Raw genomic sequence first — 15,771 nt, 5'->3', positions numbered from 1 at the left:
GCTGGCTGCAATATTGGATTGAAGTTCATTCTCTGTCCTCCATAGTACATGCCTGCACAAGGCAAGATTGCTTTGCGCAGGCGTGTACTATGGAGGACAGAGAATGAACTTCAATCCAATATTGCAGCCAGCATGCAGCCAGCGGGTAAGGAAAGGGTGAATCAAACACCCGAAAACTCCGCCCATATGACCCAAAACCAGTCCCGCCAAATTCAGGTGACAGAGTCCCTTTAAGTAGACAGTAGAATTGAACTCCTTAATTGAAGCTAACATACATCTACTGTCTTTGAAATGGAAGTTGTAGCACAGAGAGAAGACCTGCTGCTGATGTGCTTAATGAGGTCCTTTGTCAGTTATAGTCTTGCACAGTTCTGCAGTGGGCGAAGCCATTATACATCACACTGGTAATGACCACTTTCATTTAAATTTAGCTCTGGAGGCTACTTTCTATGTCTTGTCTTACAAGGGGTATGGCTCTACTGACAGGGGTCATTACTTAACACGAAACACCGTGCCAACATTTTGGCTCAAATTTGTAGCATGGTAATCTAATAGAGGGTGTAAAATTAGACAGTCTAAACATGTGCCAGATGCATGAGCAATGGTAATAAATATGTAGCATTTTAAAGAGGTTGTCCACTACGTGGAATGGCACTGTTCCAGGAGGTGTGGATAGTTGTTTATATGTTACATAGGGCACTGTTTAATGAAAGAAGGGGTTGTCCAAGTAGTGTCCACCTCCTTTAAAACTGTGTAGTCTGAGCTTGCAATAACTAGGAACTGTATTAATAAATATGTCCCAACTGAACATTTGGGGGAACAATATTTCTTAGATCCAGGCCACCATTTGTCTGAATGGGGCTCACCAACACTGTAAGTTAGATGATGAGCCCCATTAGATAGTAGACCATCAATATTGGACCAGTGGGGTCCAACCTCTGGGATCCCTACTGATCAGCACAATGATAGAGCCATCATCCCAATCACACTGCAGTGCACCATGCAGGTATTGCTGCTTATCACCTTTCAAGTAAATAGAAGCTAGACTCTAAATTAGCAAACAAGAATGGCCTAGTTTAAGGAGAGTCCCATTAAAGGGGTTGTGTCAAGTTTGAGGCTGCCATCACACTAGCAGTATTTGGTCAGTATTTTACATCAGTATTTGTAAGCCAAAACCAGGAGTGGAACAATTAGAGGAAAAGTATAATAGAAACACGTCATCACTTCTGCATTTATCACCCACTCCTGGTTTTGGCTCACAAATACTGATGTAAAATACTGACCAAATACTGCTAGTGTGACGGTAGCCTGAAAGATATTCCCTATTAATACTGGGGTTCCAACTTCCCTAACCGCCACTGATTCCAAGAAAAGGACTTTGAAGAACAATGTCTGAATATAGCAATGTGTGAGCACCATTGCTACTCTTATTCTCAATTTGACAGCTGGAAATAGATAAGTACAGAGTTCGGCTATCTCCAGCAGTCCCTTAGAATATGAATAGAGCAGAGGTGCATATGGGGTTACTACGTTAAGCCCTATTCTATAGCTAAGGGATAACCTCCAAACTTGGCACAAACCTGTAGAGAGACAAACCAATTTAAGTGGAATTTTCATGTTTAGAGTATGTGCTGCACACATTGTCGTTTTCAGGTGGATTCTGCCTGAAACCAGCCTGAAAAAGCATTTAACCCCTTCCCGACCTGTGACGCCACGTAGGCGTCATGAAGGTCGGTGCCAATCCGACCTGTGACGCCTATGTGGCGTCATGAAGGGATTGCGTCCCTGCAGATCGGGTGAAAGGGTTAACTCCAATTTCACCCGATCTGCAGGGACAGGGGGAGTGGTACTTTAGCCCAGGGGGGTGGCTTTGCCCCCACATGGCTATGATCGCTCTGATTGGCTCTTGCCCCTTCAACAGTCAATCAGAGCAATTTGTAATATTTCACCTATGAAATTTGGTGAAATATTACAATCCAGCCATGGCCGATGCTGCAATATCATCGACCATGGCTGGAGACCACGATCTGACCCCCCCCACCGACTGACAGTGGCGATCTGCTGCCACTGTCAGTCTTTCCTCCCCTCCGGTTTGTGCTCCGCTGCCCTCCGTTGCTTTCCTCTCCCCTCCTCTCCGCTCTGGTGCCCCCCCGCTGTCCAATCCCACCCCCCCGTACCGCTGGAGTCCCGGGGACCCTCCCGATGTCCGTCCGGCATCTTCGATGGGTGCCGCCATCTTCCAAAATGTGCCGGCCGGAAGATTCGTTACAGGTACATTTTGATCACTGTGATATAACCTATCACAGTGATCAAAATAAAAAAAATAGTAAATCAACCCCCCCCCCCCTTATCACCCCCATAGGTAGGGACAATAATAAAATAAAGAAAATATATATATATTTTTTCCCACTAGGGTTAGGGTTAGAACTAGGGTTAGGGTTAGAACTAGGGTTAGGGTTAGAACTAGGGTTAGGGCTAGGGTTATAGCTAGGGTTGCAATTAGGGTTAGAATTAGGCTATGTGCACACAGTGCGGATTTGGCTGCGGATCCGCAGCGGATTCGTGACAGTTTTCCATCACGTTTACAGTACCATGTAAACCTATGGAAAACCAAATCTGCTATGCCAACTGTGCGGAAAATACCGTGCGGAAACGCTGCGTTGTATTTTCCACAACGTGTCAATTCTTTGTGCGGATTCCGCAACGTTTTACACCTGTTCCTCAATAGGAATCCGCAGGTGAAATCTGCACAAAAAACACTGGAAATCCGCAGTAAATCCGCAAGTAAAACACAGTGCGTTTTACCTGCGGATTTTTCAAAAATGGTGCAGAAAAATCCGCACACGTATCTGCAACGTGGGAACATAGCCTTAGGGTTAGGGCTGGAACTAGAGTTAGGGTTGGAATTAGGGTGAGGGTTGGAATTAGGGTTAAGATTAGGGTTAGGGGTGTGTTGAGGTTAGGGTTAGGCTTGTGGTTAGGGTTGGGATTAGGGTTGGTTGTGTGTTGGGGTTAGGGTTGGGATTAGGGCTGGGATTAGGGTTAGGGGTGTGTTGGGGTTAGGGTTGTGGTTAGGGGTGTGTTGGGGTTAGGGTTGTGATTACGTTTATGGTTAGAGTTGGGATTAGAGTTAGGGGTGTGTTGGGGTTAGTGTTGGAGTTGGAATTGAGGGGTTTCCATTGTTTAGGCACATCAGGGGGTCTCCAATCATGATATGGCGCCACCATTGATTCCAGCCAATCTTGCATTCAAAAAGTCAAATGGTGCTCCCTCCCTTCCGAGCCCCGACGTGTGCCCAAGCAGTGGTTTACACAAACATATGCATAAGCGTACTCAGGAAAAATTGTATAACAATTTTGGCGGTCGAATTTCTCCTGTTACCCTTGGAAAAAAATGGGGGCTAAAAAATTATTTTTGTGGGGAAAAAAAAGATTTTTTATTTTCACGGCTCTGCGTTATAAACTTTTGTGAAGCACTTGGGGGTTCAAAGTGCTCACCACAAATCTACAAATCTAGATAAGTTCCTTGGGGGGTCTAGTTTCCAAAATGGGGTCACTTGTGGGGGGTTTCTACTGTTTAGGTACATCAGAAGCTCTGGAAACGCAACGTGACACCCGCAGACCATTCCATCAAAGTCTGCATTTCAAAACGTCACTACTTCCTTTCCGATCCCCGACGTGTGCCCAAACAGTGGTTTACCCCCACATATTGGCATCAGCGTACTCAGGACAAACTGGACAACAACTATTGGGGTTCAGTTTCTCGTGTTACCCTTGTGAATATAAAAAATTGCGGGCTTAAAAATGATTTTTGAGGAAAAAAAAGATTTATTTTCACTGCTCTGCGTTATAAACTTTTGTGAAGCACTTGGGGGTTCAAAGTGCTCACCACACATCTAGATAAGTTCCTTGGGGGGGGTCTCGTTTCCAAAATGCGGTCACTTGTGGGGGGTTTCTACTGTTTAGGCACATCAGGGGCTCTGCAAACGTAACATGACACCCGCAGACCATTCCATCAAAGTCTGCATTTCAAAAAGTCACTACTTCCCTTCTGATCTCTGCCATGCACCCAAACAGTGGTTTACCCCCACATATCGGGTATCAGCATACTCAGGACAAACTGGACAACAACTTTTGGGGTCCACTTCTCCCGTTACCCTTGTAAAAATAAAAAATTGTGGGCTAAAAAATAATTTTTGAGGAAAGAAAAGTTATTTTTTATTTTCATGGCTCTGAGTTATAAACGTCTGTAAAGCACTTGGGGGTTCAAAGTGCTCATCACACATCAAGATGAGTTCCTTGGGGGGTCTAGTTTCCAAAATGGTGTCACTTGTGGGGGAGTTCAAATGTTTAGGCACACAGGGGCTCTCCAAACGCGACATGGTGACCGCTAACGATTGGAGCTAATTTTTCATTCAAAAAGTCAAATGACGCTCCTTATCTTCGAGCTTTTCCGTGTGCCCAAACAGTGGTTTACCCCCACAGGTGAGGTATCGGTGTACTCAGGAGAAATTGCCCAACACATTTTAAGATCTATTTTATCCTGTAGCCCATGAGAAAATAAAAAAATTGAGGCTAAAGGAATTTTTTTGTGAAACAAAAGTACATTTTCATTTTTACGGATCAATTTGTGAAGCACCTGGGGGTTGAAAGTGCTCACTATGCATCTAGATAAGTTCTAGTTTCCAAAATGGGGTCACTTGTGAGGGAGCTCCAATTTTTAGGCACACAGGGGTCTCCAAACCCGACATGGTGTCCGCTAACAATTGGAGCTAATTTTTCATTAAGAAAGTCAAATGGTGCTCCTTCCCTTCCAAGCCTTGCCGTGTGCCCAAACAGTGGTTTACACCCACATATGCGGTATCAGTGTACTCAGGAGAAATTGCTCAACAAATTTTAGGATCCATTTTATCCTGTTACCCATGTGGAAACAAAAAAATTGAGGCTAAAAGATTTTTTTCTGAAAAAAGTACTTTTTCATGTTTACGGATCAATTTGTGAAGCATCTGGGGGTTTAAAGTGCTCACTATGCATCTAGATAAGTTCCTTGGGGGGTCTAGTTTCCAAAATGGGGTCACTTGTGGGGGAGCTCCAATCTTTAGGCACACAGGGGCTCTCCAAACGCGACATGGTGTCCGCTAAAGATTGGAGTCAATTTTTCATTCAAAAAGTAAAATGGCGCTCCTTCCCTTCCGAGCCCTGTTGTGCGCCCAAACAGTGATTCCCCCCCACATGTGGGGTATCGTCGTACTCAGGACAAATTGTACAACAACTTTCGGGGTCCAGTTTATCCTTTTACCCTTGGGAAAATTAAAAAAATTGTTGCTAAAAGTTCATTTTTGTGACTAAAAAGTTAAATGTTCATTTTTTCCTTCCATGTTGCTTCTGCTGCTGGGAAGCACCTGAAGGGTTAATAAACTTCTTGAATGTGGTTTTAAGCACCTTGAGGGGTGCAGTTTTTAGAATGTTGCCACTTTTGGGTATTTTCAGCCATATAGACCCCTCAAAGTGACTTCAAATGTGAGGTGTATAGAAAAAGAAGAGCAGCATCCATACCAGGTGATGATTGTCCAAAAAAAGTCTTTATTCTGCCATGGTAAAATACAACGTTTCGGCCTGGTTGGCCTTTGTCAAATATACTCAGTATCAAAAATGGCCATCTTAAATAGTGTGGAGCTCACATGAGCACCAATCACCATCTAGGGGCGGCCTTTATTAAATATACATTTAATATGCTTAAATATCCATTGCTATATACATATGTAGTCAATAACCACTAGACAACATCATCACTACCTATATCATATGAAAATATATACACAAAAGGACATAACACTTAAAATCACATACATAAACAGACATCACAAAGGTGCATAGTCCAATGGTTGTACTTGCTGCCTGGTTACTATGACGGCATCTCCACCAATCATGTAGTGTCCACGGGCCAGTCCCCTTTATCCTCCAATCACCGTAGGCTAGGAAAAAGAGCGCACAAAATGAATCCAACCAATCACATCAAAGTATGCAGGGATACGTACAATCGCCATAGAACGCCGGCGCATGCGCACGGCACACTGCAGCGACGATCACCTGACCGCCCCACAGCGTAACCAAGCGCACACGCGCCAGGCGTCCCAGACATCATAGAGCGCCGGCGCGCACGCGCAAGGCACACCACAGGGATGATCAGCCGACCACCCCACAGCACAGCCAAGCGCGCACGCGCCAGGCGCCCCAGAGTAAGCGCCGACGCCAGAGACACCAGACCCAGCAGCAGATCACATGACGGGACCAGACACCACTGCGAATACACGCAATGATATCCAGTCCGCCCACACGTCGCACCGAGCCAGCACTCCAGGGAAGACGCAAACACAGCCATCTCCATGGCAACCACCCCTATCGAAAAGCAGCGATATGACAGGCAAGGAGCACAGGGAGAACGCAACACAAGATAAAATACAAACCATATAAAAAATAAACTATAAAGAAAATGACAAATAAAGCACCTCCATCTGCTCCCTGGCTGCCAAATCCCGACCTTCCGTGAAAAAAAACAAAAAAATTATAATACAAACAAATACAAATCAAGCAAAATACACAACACAGCACTAGATTAAAACATACACGGGAGAGAGCACGCTCACTGAGTCGAAAGGGAGAATCATAGATACCTAAACACTAATATCAGACTAACCGCAGCTCATCAAAGTCTTGGCATAATTATGTCATACAAATCTGCAGATTATAGTCTAAATTAAGCCCTTTGGGCTGCAGCGTTCCCAAAGTTGAGATCCACCTTAATTCTTTTTGTTTCAATTTAAGATTCCTATCACCCCCTCTCCTCAGTGGCGGGACCCCATCGATTACTCTAAAGCGCAACTGGTTAACAGAGTGTCTACACTCACTAAAATGCTTAGGGATTGGTAGGTCAGTTAGATTCGTACGTATCGTGCTCTTGTGTTTACTTATTCGTTGTCTCACTTCCATTGTCGTTTCCCCGACATACATTAGTCCACATGGACAAACTATTAAGTACACAACAAATTTTGACGAGCACGTATAGCGTTCCTTAATCACAAATTTCCTACCGGTATGCAGGTGACAGAAACTGTCGCCCTTAAGCATATTCCCGCAACACGCACAGTTGAGACAGGGGAAGCTGCCCATCCGAGGGGGGCACAAGGTCCTCTGGACGGCAACTCTCCCAGCCCCAATATCTGATTTGACCAATAGATCTTTAAAATTACATCCTCGTCTGTAAGAGATAATAGGGCGTGAGCAAAAATCTTGAATCTGAGGCAAACATTTATGCAAAATCCCCCAATGTTTATTAAGGATATTAGCAATGCCATTACTGGCCGGGCAGTAGGTGGACACAAATGGCACACGTTTTTGTTTGTCTCTATTACGGTGTGTTTGTAAATCGTCCTCAGTAAATCTAGCCGCCCTATCTCTATGGCCCATAACCTTCACCTGTGGGTACCCCCTCCATACAAATTTGTCACACATTTCGTCCAGTCTTTTATCACAAACCTCTGTATCAGTGACTATTCTACGTACCCAGATTAGCTGACTCCAGGGTAACGAGTCCATCATGCGTCTGGGATGGTAGCTATCATAGCACAAAAGGCTATTCCTGTCAGTTACCTTTGTAAACAGATCAGTGCAAAGTTTATCATTCTGTTTATAGACCGTGGTGTCTAAAAACTGTACCCTATCGATCGAACAAGTCATAGTGAACTTCAATTCCAGATGTATATTATTTAGTTCTATCAAAAAATCAAGGAGGTCCTCATGGGTACCCTCCCAAACACAAAAAATATCATCGATGTAGCGCTACCAGGCCCGGACGTGCCGCCAGAAGATGGATCTGTACACGTGTTGGTCCTCGAGTACCGCCATGTAGATGTTGGCATACATGGGGGCCACATTGGACCCCATGGCGGTACCCCTTAACTGCTGGTAGTAATCATCCCCAAAGAGGAAAAAATTCCTCCTGAGGATGAACTCCAGCAGTGTGAGGACCAACCGTGCACAATCCGGCGACACATCCGAGCCGGAAAACGTGTGCCATTTGTGTCCACCTACTGCCCGGCCAGTAATGGCATTGCTAATATCCTTAATAAACATTGGGGGATTTTGCATAAAGGTTTGCCTCAGATTCAAGATTTTTGCTCACACCCTATTCTCTCTTACAGACGAGGACGTAATTTTAAAGATCTATTGGTCAAATCAGATATTGGGGCTGGGAGAGATGCCGTCCAGAGGACCTTGTGCCCCCCTCGGATGGGCAGCTTCCCCTGTCTCAACTGTGCGTGTTGCAGGAATATGCTTAAGGGCGACAGTTTCTGTCACCCGCATACCGGTAGGAAATTTGTGATTAAGGAACGCTATACGTGCTCGTCAAAATTTGTTGTGTACTTAATAGTTTGTCCATGTGGACTAATGTATGTCGGGGAAACAATAATGGAAGTGAGACAACGAATAAGAAAACACAAGAGCACGATACGTACGAATCTAACTGACCTACCAATCCCTAAGCATTTTAGTGAGTGTAGACACTCTGTTAACCAGTTGCGCTTTAGAGTAATCGATGGGGTCCCGCCACTGAGGAGAGGGGGTGATAGGAATCTTAAATTGAAACAAAAAAAATTAAGGTGGATCTCAACTTTGGGAACGCTGCAGCCCAAAGGGCTTAATTTAGACTATAATCTGCAGATTTGTATGACATAATTATGTCAAGAGTTTGATGAGCTGCGGTTAGTCTGATATTAGTGTTTAGGTATCTATAATTCTCCCTTTCGACTCAGTGAGCGTGCTCTCTCCCGTGTATGTTTTAATCTAGTGCTGTGTTGTGTATTTTGCTTGATTTGTATTTGTTTGTATTATCATTTTTTTGTTTTTTTTCACGGAAGGTCGGGATTTGGCAGCCAGGGAGCAGATGGAGGTGCTTTATTTGTCATTTTCTTTATAGTTTATTTTTTATATGGTTTGCATTTTATCTTGTGTTGCGTTCTCCCTGTGCTCCTTGCCTGTCATATCGCTGCTTTTCGATAGGGGTGGTTGCCATGGAGAGGGCTGTGTTTGCGTCTTCCCTGGAGCGCTGGCTTGGTGCGACGTGTGGGCGGGCTGGATATCATTGCGTGTATTCGCTGTGGTCTCTGGTCCGGTCATGCGAACTGCTGCTGGGTCTGGTGTCTCTGGCGTCGGCGCTTACTCTGGGGCGCCTGGCGCGTGCGCGCTTGGCTGTGCTGTGGGGTGGTCGGCTGATCATCCCTGTGGTGTGCCTTGCGCGTGCGCGCCGGTGCTCTATGACGTCTGGGACGCCTGGCGCGTGCGCGCTTGGTTACGCTGTGGGGCGGTCAGGTGATCGTCGCTGCAGTGTGCCGTGCGCATGCGCCGGCGTTCTATGGCGATCGTACGTATCCCTGCATACTTTGATGTGATTGGTTGGATTCATTTTGTGCGCTCTTTTTCCTAGCCCACGGTGATTGGAGGATAAAGGGGACTGGCCTGTGGACACTACATGATTGGTGGAGATGCCGTCATAGTAACCAGGCAACAAGTACAACCATTGGACTGTGCACCTTTGTGATGTCTGTTTATGTATGTGATTTTAAGTGTTATGTCCTTTTGTGTATATATTTTCATATGATATAGGTAGTGATGATGTTGTCTAGTGGTTATTGACTACATATGTATATAGCAATGGATATTTAAGCATATTAGATGTATATTTAATAAAGGCCGCCCCTAGATGGTGATTGGTGCTCATGTGAGCTCCACACTATTTAAGATGGCCATTTTTGATACTGAGTATACTTGACAAAGGCCAACCAGGCTGAAACGTTGTATTTTACCATGGCAGAATAAAGACTTTTTTTGGACAATCATCACCTGGTATGGATGCTGCTATTCTTTTTCTATATACGTTTTTGTCCGATTGGATCCTTGGACTTTGGAGCGTGCATCCCCTGTCTGAGTGCTGATGGTTGACTTCTCTGCACATTTTCAAATGTGAGGTGGTCCCTAAAAAAAAATGGTTTTGTAAATTGTGCTGTAAAAATGAGAATTTGATGGTCAAATTTTAACCCATAACTTGCTAGCAAAAAATAAATTTGTTTCCAAAATTATGCTGATGTAAAGTAGAGATGTGGGAAATGTTATTTATTAACTATTTTGTGTCACATAAGTCTCTGGTTTAACAGAATAAAAATTCAAAATTTTCAAAATTTTTGCCAAATTTCCTTTTTTTTCACAAATAAACACAAAAATTATCAACCTAAATTTATCACTAACATGAAGCTCAATATGTCACGAAAAAACAATCTCAGAATCGCTAGGATCCGTTGAAGTGTTCTTGAGTTATTACCTCATAAAGGGACAATGGTCAGAATTGCAAAAAATGGCCAGGTCATTAAGGTCAAAATAGGCTGGGTCATGAAGGGGTTAAAGAATACTTGCCAAAATGACTAGCTGTACATATAATCTCTCTCTTTTTTTGTGATTCTGTAAACGGCTTCAGGCTTCAACAGTGATAAAGTGGTAAAAAGTGACCTAAGCATTCTTCAGGCATCTAGAAGCTGCTCACTAGATTATATAAACAGCACAAAAACAAAGACAAACCAAAGAAGATGCTTCAGAAAAAAAACAGCGGCAAAGTTTTCCTAAACCACCTTCTGTGTCAAAAACTCAGTGGGTATGCTAGTGTCCATAAATGTCGAGTGCACATACCCTTACACTCTTAGTAATGAGTGACAATTGAATTCAGATAACTGTCAGAACACCAGCTCCTACACACACTACTCACAAAAAGTTAGAGATATTTGGATTTCAGGTGAAATTTCAGGATGATCCTAAAATCCACCCTAACCTTTTCAGGTGAACTTAATGTGATTTTCTCTAAACTTTTGAATACACAAGTCGAAAAGTTTCAGTACTTTTTGCACAACTTGATGTTCTCTAACAATGAGCTTAATGGCAAAATTCAGGTGTTTCATCCATGAATCGGCCAATAAATTTCAGGGTTCAATGAGAATTTAAACAGTCCTGATGTTATTTACATTATGTCATCATAAGACCAAGATGACACCTAACAATTGATCAACAGTACCTCGCCATTGCGAGGCTTCAAGCAGAATGTTCTCAGAAGGAAATGGCCACTGAGCATATAGCGTCAAAGAGTGTCATCATGGCTGATTTATGGATCATAACAAAAAAAACTGACTGGCACATCCAAACTTGTCTGAATAGGTGCATAGCAGGAGTAGCTACCTCCATATACAATATACAAAAAAATGTTGCACTCTATCGTGCTAAAGCATGTCAATGTGAAATATATGAAATATGAATAGCAATACGGCTTTTGAATATTAGGAAAAAATGAATGAGATGCTGTCTGCCCATCAACCAGCATCAAGGTGTTCCCATAAGTCTGATGGGTCCCTATCCAATGTGAACACCTCTCTAAGGGTGCGTGTCCACGGTCCGGATTGCCCCCTTCTGTACACGCGGTGATTCCGGATGTGTTCATTGCACACATCCGGAATCGCTGCACCTTATACATAGGACCCTGTTATTTACCTTGCAGCGACGGAGGGAAAGACATGCTGCGTTCTAAAAAGACGAGCATATCCGTAAACGCAGGGCCGCCGGATGCGTGTTTGCACGCATAGAGGATATGGGATTTCATAAAATCCCCTCCACTATGCTGTTACATCTGGACGCTGCGGGTTGAACGCAGCGGTTGTACGTGCCCGTAGTCACATACCCTTAGGCTGATGTCTGCCAGTCAGTATTTTTGTTATTTCTCTTAGCTTACTGACCAAGCACTGCGCCCTTCACCATATTGTGATTTAAGTTACAGCAGGTTCCTATCTTCTCATAAAAGAGGTATTCACATTGGATAGGGACCCATCAGACGTATGGGACCACCTTGACGTTGGTTGATGGGCAGATATTATTTGGCCGAATTTTGTGCAAAGCGTCTCATTAATTTTTTCCTAATATTCAAAAGCCATATTGCTATTCATATTTCACATTGTCATGCTTTAGCATGATAGATTGAAACCTTTTTTGTATATAGATTTATTGTTCAAACACTGGAATTTTGCAACAGAGATACAGTGAGAAACATATAGAAATGGATGTCCTTTGGCCACATCCCACACTGATGACTTCTTCATTGTGAACAATGCCAGTGGGAACCAAATGATGTATGCCATACAACTCCAAACACATGTAAGGGAGGTGAGAGGTACCCAAGTGTCACATCAGACAAATCAAAACTGTTTACATCAGCATAGTCTGCTTGCTAGGTTACGTAAGTGTACCTGACCACACCACCAGGACAGGACACATGATTTGTGTAACCTGTGCAGCCGCACAGGGATCCAAGAGGTAAGGGGGCCCATTTCCACCTCCAAAGTAGGTGAACCTTTGCATTATGATGAAAGATGTTGATGTTCACTGACCAAGGTCGCTTCAGGCTAAGCAGAAATATTGGTCCCAAACAATGTTGGAGATGTCAAAGAAAGCGCTATGCATTAGCCACTGTTGTCACCAGACAAACCTTTAGTGGTAGTGGTGTTACAGTGTGGGCATGTGTGTCTAGTCAATACAGAACTGCCCTACATTTTGTGAATGGTACAGTGACAAACCAGTACTACTTGAATAACATTATTAAACCAGTCATTGTGCCTCTGCATGAACAACACAGGCCTAATTTCTTCTTCATGGTCAACAATGCTCCAGCTCATCGAGGTCGCATAATTAGAGAATATCTGCTGGAGACTGGGGTACCTCAAATGGACTGACCTGCACTTTCTGCAGACCTGAATCGCATAGAAAACCTTTGGGATCAGCTGAGTCGATGTGTACAGACTCGTAACTCTATACCCCAAAACCTCAATGACCTGAAGGCCGTGCTCTAAGAAGAGTGGGATGCCATGTCTCAGCAGACAATAACTCGACCTGTGAACAACATGAGATGTTGTTGTCAAGCTGTAATTAGTAGGGTTGAGCGAAACGGATCGCTCATTTTCAAAAGTCGCCGACTTTTGGCAAAGTCGGGTTTCATGAAACCCGACCCGACCCCTGTGTGGGGTCGGCCATGCGGTACGCGACTTTTGCACCAAAGTCGCGTTTCAATGACGCGAAAAGCGCCATTTCTCAGCCAATGAAGGTGGACGCAGAGTGTGGGCAGCGTGATGACATAGGTCCTGGTCCCCACCATCTTAGAGAAGGGCATTGCAGTGATTGGCTTGCTGTCTGCGGCATCACAGGGGCTATAAAGAGGCGTTCCCGCCGACCGCCATCTTACTGCTGCTGATCTGAGCCTAGGGAGAGGTTGCTGCCGCTTCGTCAGAAGCAGGGATAGCGTTAGGCAGGGTCCATTAACCACCAAACCGCTCGTGCGATTTCCACTGTCCAACACCACCTTTTGTTTGCAGGGACAGAGGAAGCTACATTTTTTTTCCTCAGCGCTGTAGCTCATTGGGCTGCCCTAGAAGGCTCCCTGATAGCTGCATTGCTGTGTGTACGCCGCCTTGCAAACCAACTGCTTTTTCCAAAGCACAAATCCTGTTGTTCCTTCCATTCTGCACAGCTATCTTTTTTGTTTGTCCACACTTTTTATTTAATTTGTGCATCAGTCCACTCCTTATTGCTGCCTGCCATACCTGGCTGAGATTACTGCAGGGAGATAGTAATTGTAGGACAGTCCCTTTTTTTTTTAATTCTCCCTAAAAAAATAAGTTGTGGGAGATTAAGATTGGCATTTCTGCTAGAGTGCCATCCCTGTGTGTGCCATCTCTCTCACATAGTGGGCCATAGAAAGCCTTTTTTTTTCTTTTTTTTTATTGGGTTTATAAATTCTCCCTGAAAAAAAAAACAGTGGGAGATTAATATTGGCCTTTGGGCTTGTGTGCCAGTCCTGAGTGTGCCATCTCTCTCTCAACTAGTGGGCCATAGAAAGCCTATTTATTTTTTATTTTTTTAATTTGGTTTCTAAATTCTCCCTGAAAAAATAACAAAAAAACGTGGGAGATTAATATTGGCCTTTCTGCTTGTGTGCCAGTCCTGACTCCTGAGTGTGCCATCTCTCTCTCTCAAATAGTGGGCCATAGAAAGCCTATTTTTTTTATATTTGGTTTCTAAATTCTCCCTGAAAAAATAAAAAAAAACAGTGGGAGATTAATATTGGCCTTTCTGCTTGTGTGCCAGTCCTGACTCCTGAGTGTGCCATCTCTCTCTCAAATAGTGGGCCATAGAAAGCCAATTTTTTTTTAATTTGGTTTCTAAATTCTCCTGAAAAATTAAAAAAAAAAACAAACAGTGGGAGATTAATATTGGCCTTTCTGCTTGTGTGCCAGTCCTGACTCCTGAGTGTGCCATCTCTCTCTCTCAAATAGTGAGCCATAGAAAGCTTATTTATTTTCTTTTATTTGGTTTCTAAATTCTCCCTGAAAAATTAAAAAAAAAACAGTGGGAGATTAATATTGGCCTTTCTGCTTGTGTGCCAGTCCTGACTCCTGAGTGTGCCATCTCTCTCTCAAATAGTGGGCCATAGAAAGCCTATTTATTTTATTTTTTTATTTGGTTTCTAAATTCTCCCTGAAAAAATAAAAAAAAACAGTGGGAGATTAATATTGACATTTGTGCTTGAGTGACAGTCCTGCGTGTGTGGCATCTCTCTCATTTGGTGCCACAGAAAACAGAGTGTGTAACATTGTGCCTGATTTTCCTTGCGGTCTCACCTACCTGTAAAGGGATATCTAAATCATACTGAAGTTATAGCTCACCGTGTAAGTTGTTTGACAGCAACAAATACCGTTACTTTGGTTACGTTTTTAAAACAATGAGGAAGTCTGGTGGAAGAGGTCGTGGCCGTGGGCGTTCATTGCCAGCTGGTAATGATGGTAGTGGTAGTGGAGCATCAGGTGGTCGTGGGAAAAAAAATATAGCACCTAAGTCTGGAGCTGTGGAGCCAGGTTCGTCGTCTGGCTACACAAGGCCTCGAACGCTCCCTTTTCTGGGAGTAGGAAAACCGCTTTTAAAGCCGGAGCAGCAAGAGCAAGTTTTGGCTTACCTTGCTGACTCAGCCTCTAGCTCTTTTGCCTCCTCTTTTGAAACTGGTAAATGTAAAAGCAGCGCGTCGTTAGTGGATGTTCACGGTCAGGGACAAGTCGCTTCCTTGTCCTCTTCAGCAAAAACAACAACAGAGAAGGATGCAGCAGGCGACACAACGGGTTACTCCATGGAGCTCTTTACACATACCGTCCCTGGCTTAGAAAGTGAAGCAGTTAACAGGCCATGCCCATTAATAGTTGAATCGGACATGGAGTGCACTGATGCACAGCCACAGCCAGACTACTATGCCGTTCCTTTGACTCAGACTACAACATTGCCCTCGCAGGGTACTGATCCAGAATCAGACACTTATGAGACTATGGTGCCCCGTCACGAACGCTATACCACCGACTTACACGGTGACACAGACGAAGTTGCACACGAGATAGAAGAGGAGGTTATAGATGACCCAGTTGTTGACCCCGATTGGCAGCCATTGGGGGAACAGGGTGCAGGCGGCAGTAGTTCTGAAACGGAGGAGGAGGGGCCGCAGCAGGCATCAACATCGCAACAGGTTCCATCTGCCGGGCTCGTATCTGGCACAAAACGCGCGGCAAAGCCAAAACCTGTTGGAGGACAGCGTGGCCATCCGGTTAAAGCTCAGTCTGCAATGCCTGAAAAGGGATCCGATGCTCGAAAG

The 15,771-nt window shown here is 44.2% G+C and overlaps 1 protein-coding gene and 1 long non-coding RNA gene across 3 annotated transcripts in view; one reads left to right on the top strand and one right to left on the bottom strand.

The window, feature by feature from the left end:
• Positions 1-15,771, bottom strand: part of LOC138665461 (ciliary neurotrophic factor-like) — a 117,349-nt gene that overhangs the window by 3,387 nt on the left and 98,191 nt on the right. The window lies entirely within an intron of this gene.
• The window catches only part of LOC138665463 (uncharacterized), a 152,842-nt gene that overhangs the window by 123,931 nt on the left and 13,140 nt on the right, over positions 1-15,771 (top strand). The gene's annotated exons all lie outside the window — the stretch shown is intronic.

The sequence above is a fragment of the Ranitomeya imitator genome, chromosome 2 (genome assembly GCF_032444005.1).
Source record: "Ranitomeya imitator isolate aRanImi1 chromosome 2, aRanImi1.pri, whole genome shotgun sequence".
Classification (NCBI taxonomy): domain Eukaryota; kingdom Metazoa; phylum Chordata; class Amphibia; order Anura; family Dendrobatidae; genus Ranitomeya; species Ranitomeya imitator.
Note: the sequence above shows the minus strand (reverse complement) of the source record. Positions and strands in the feature narration are given on the sequence as shown.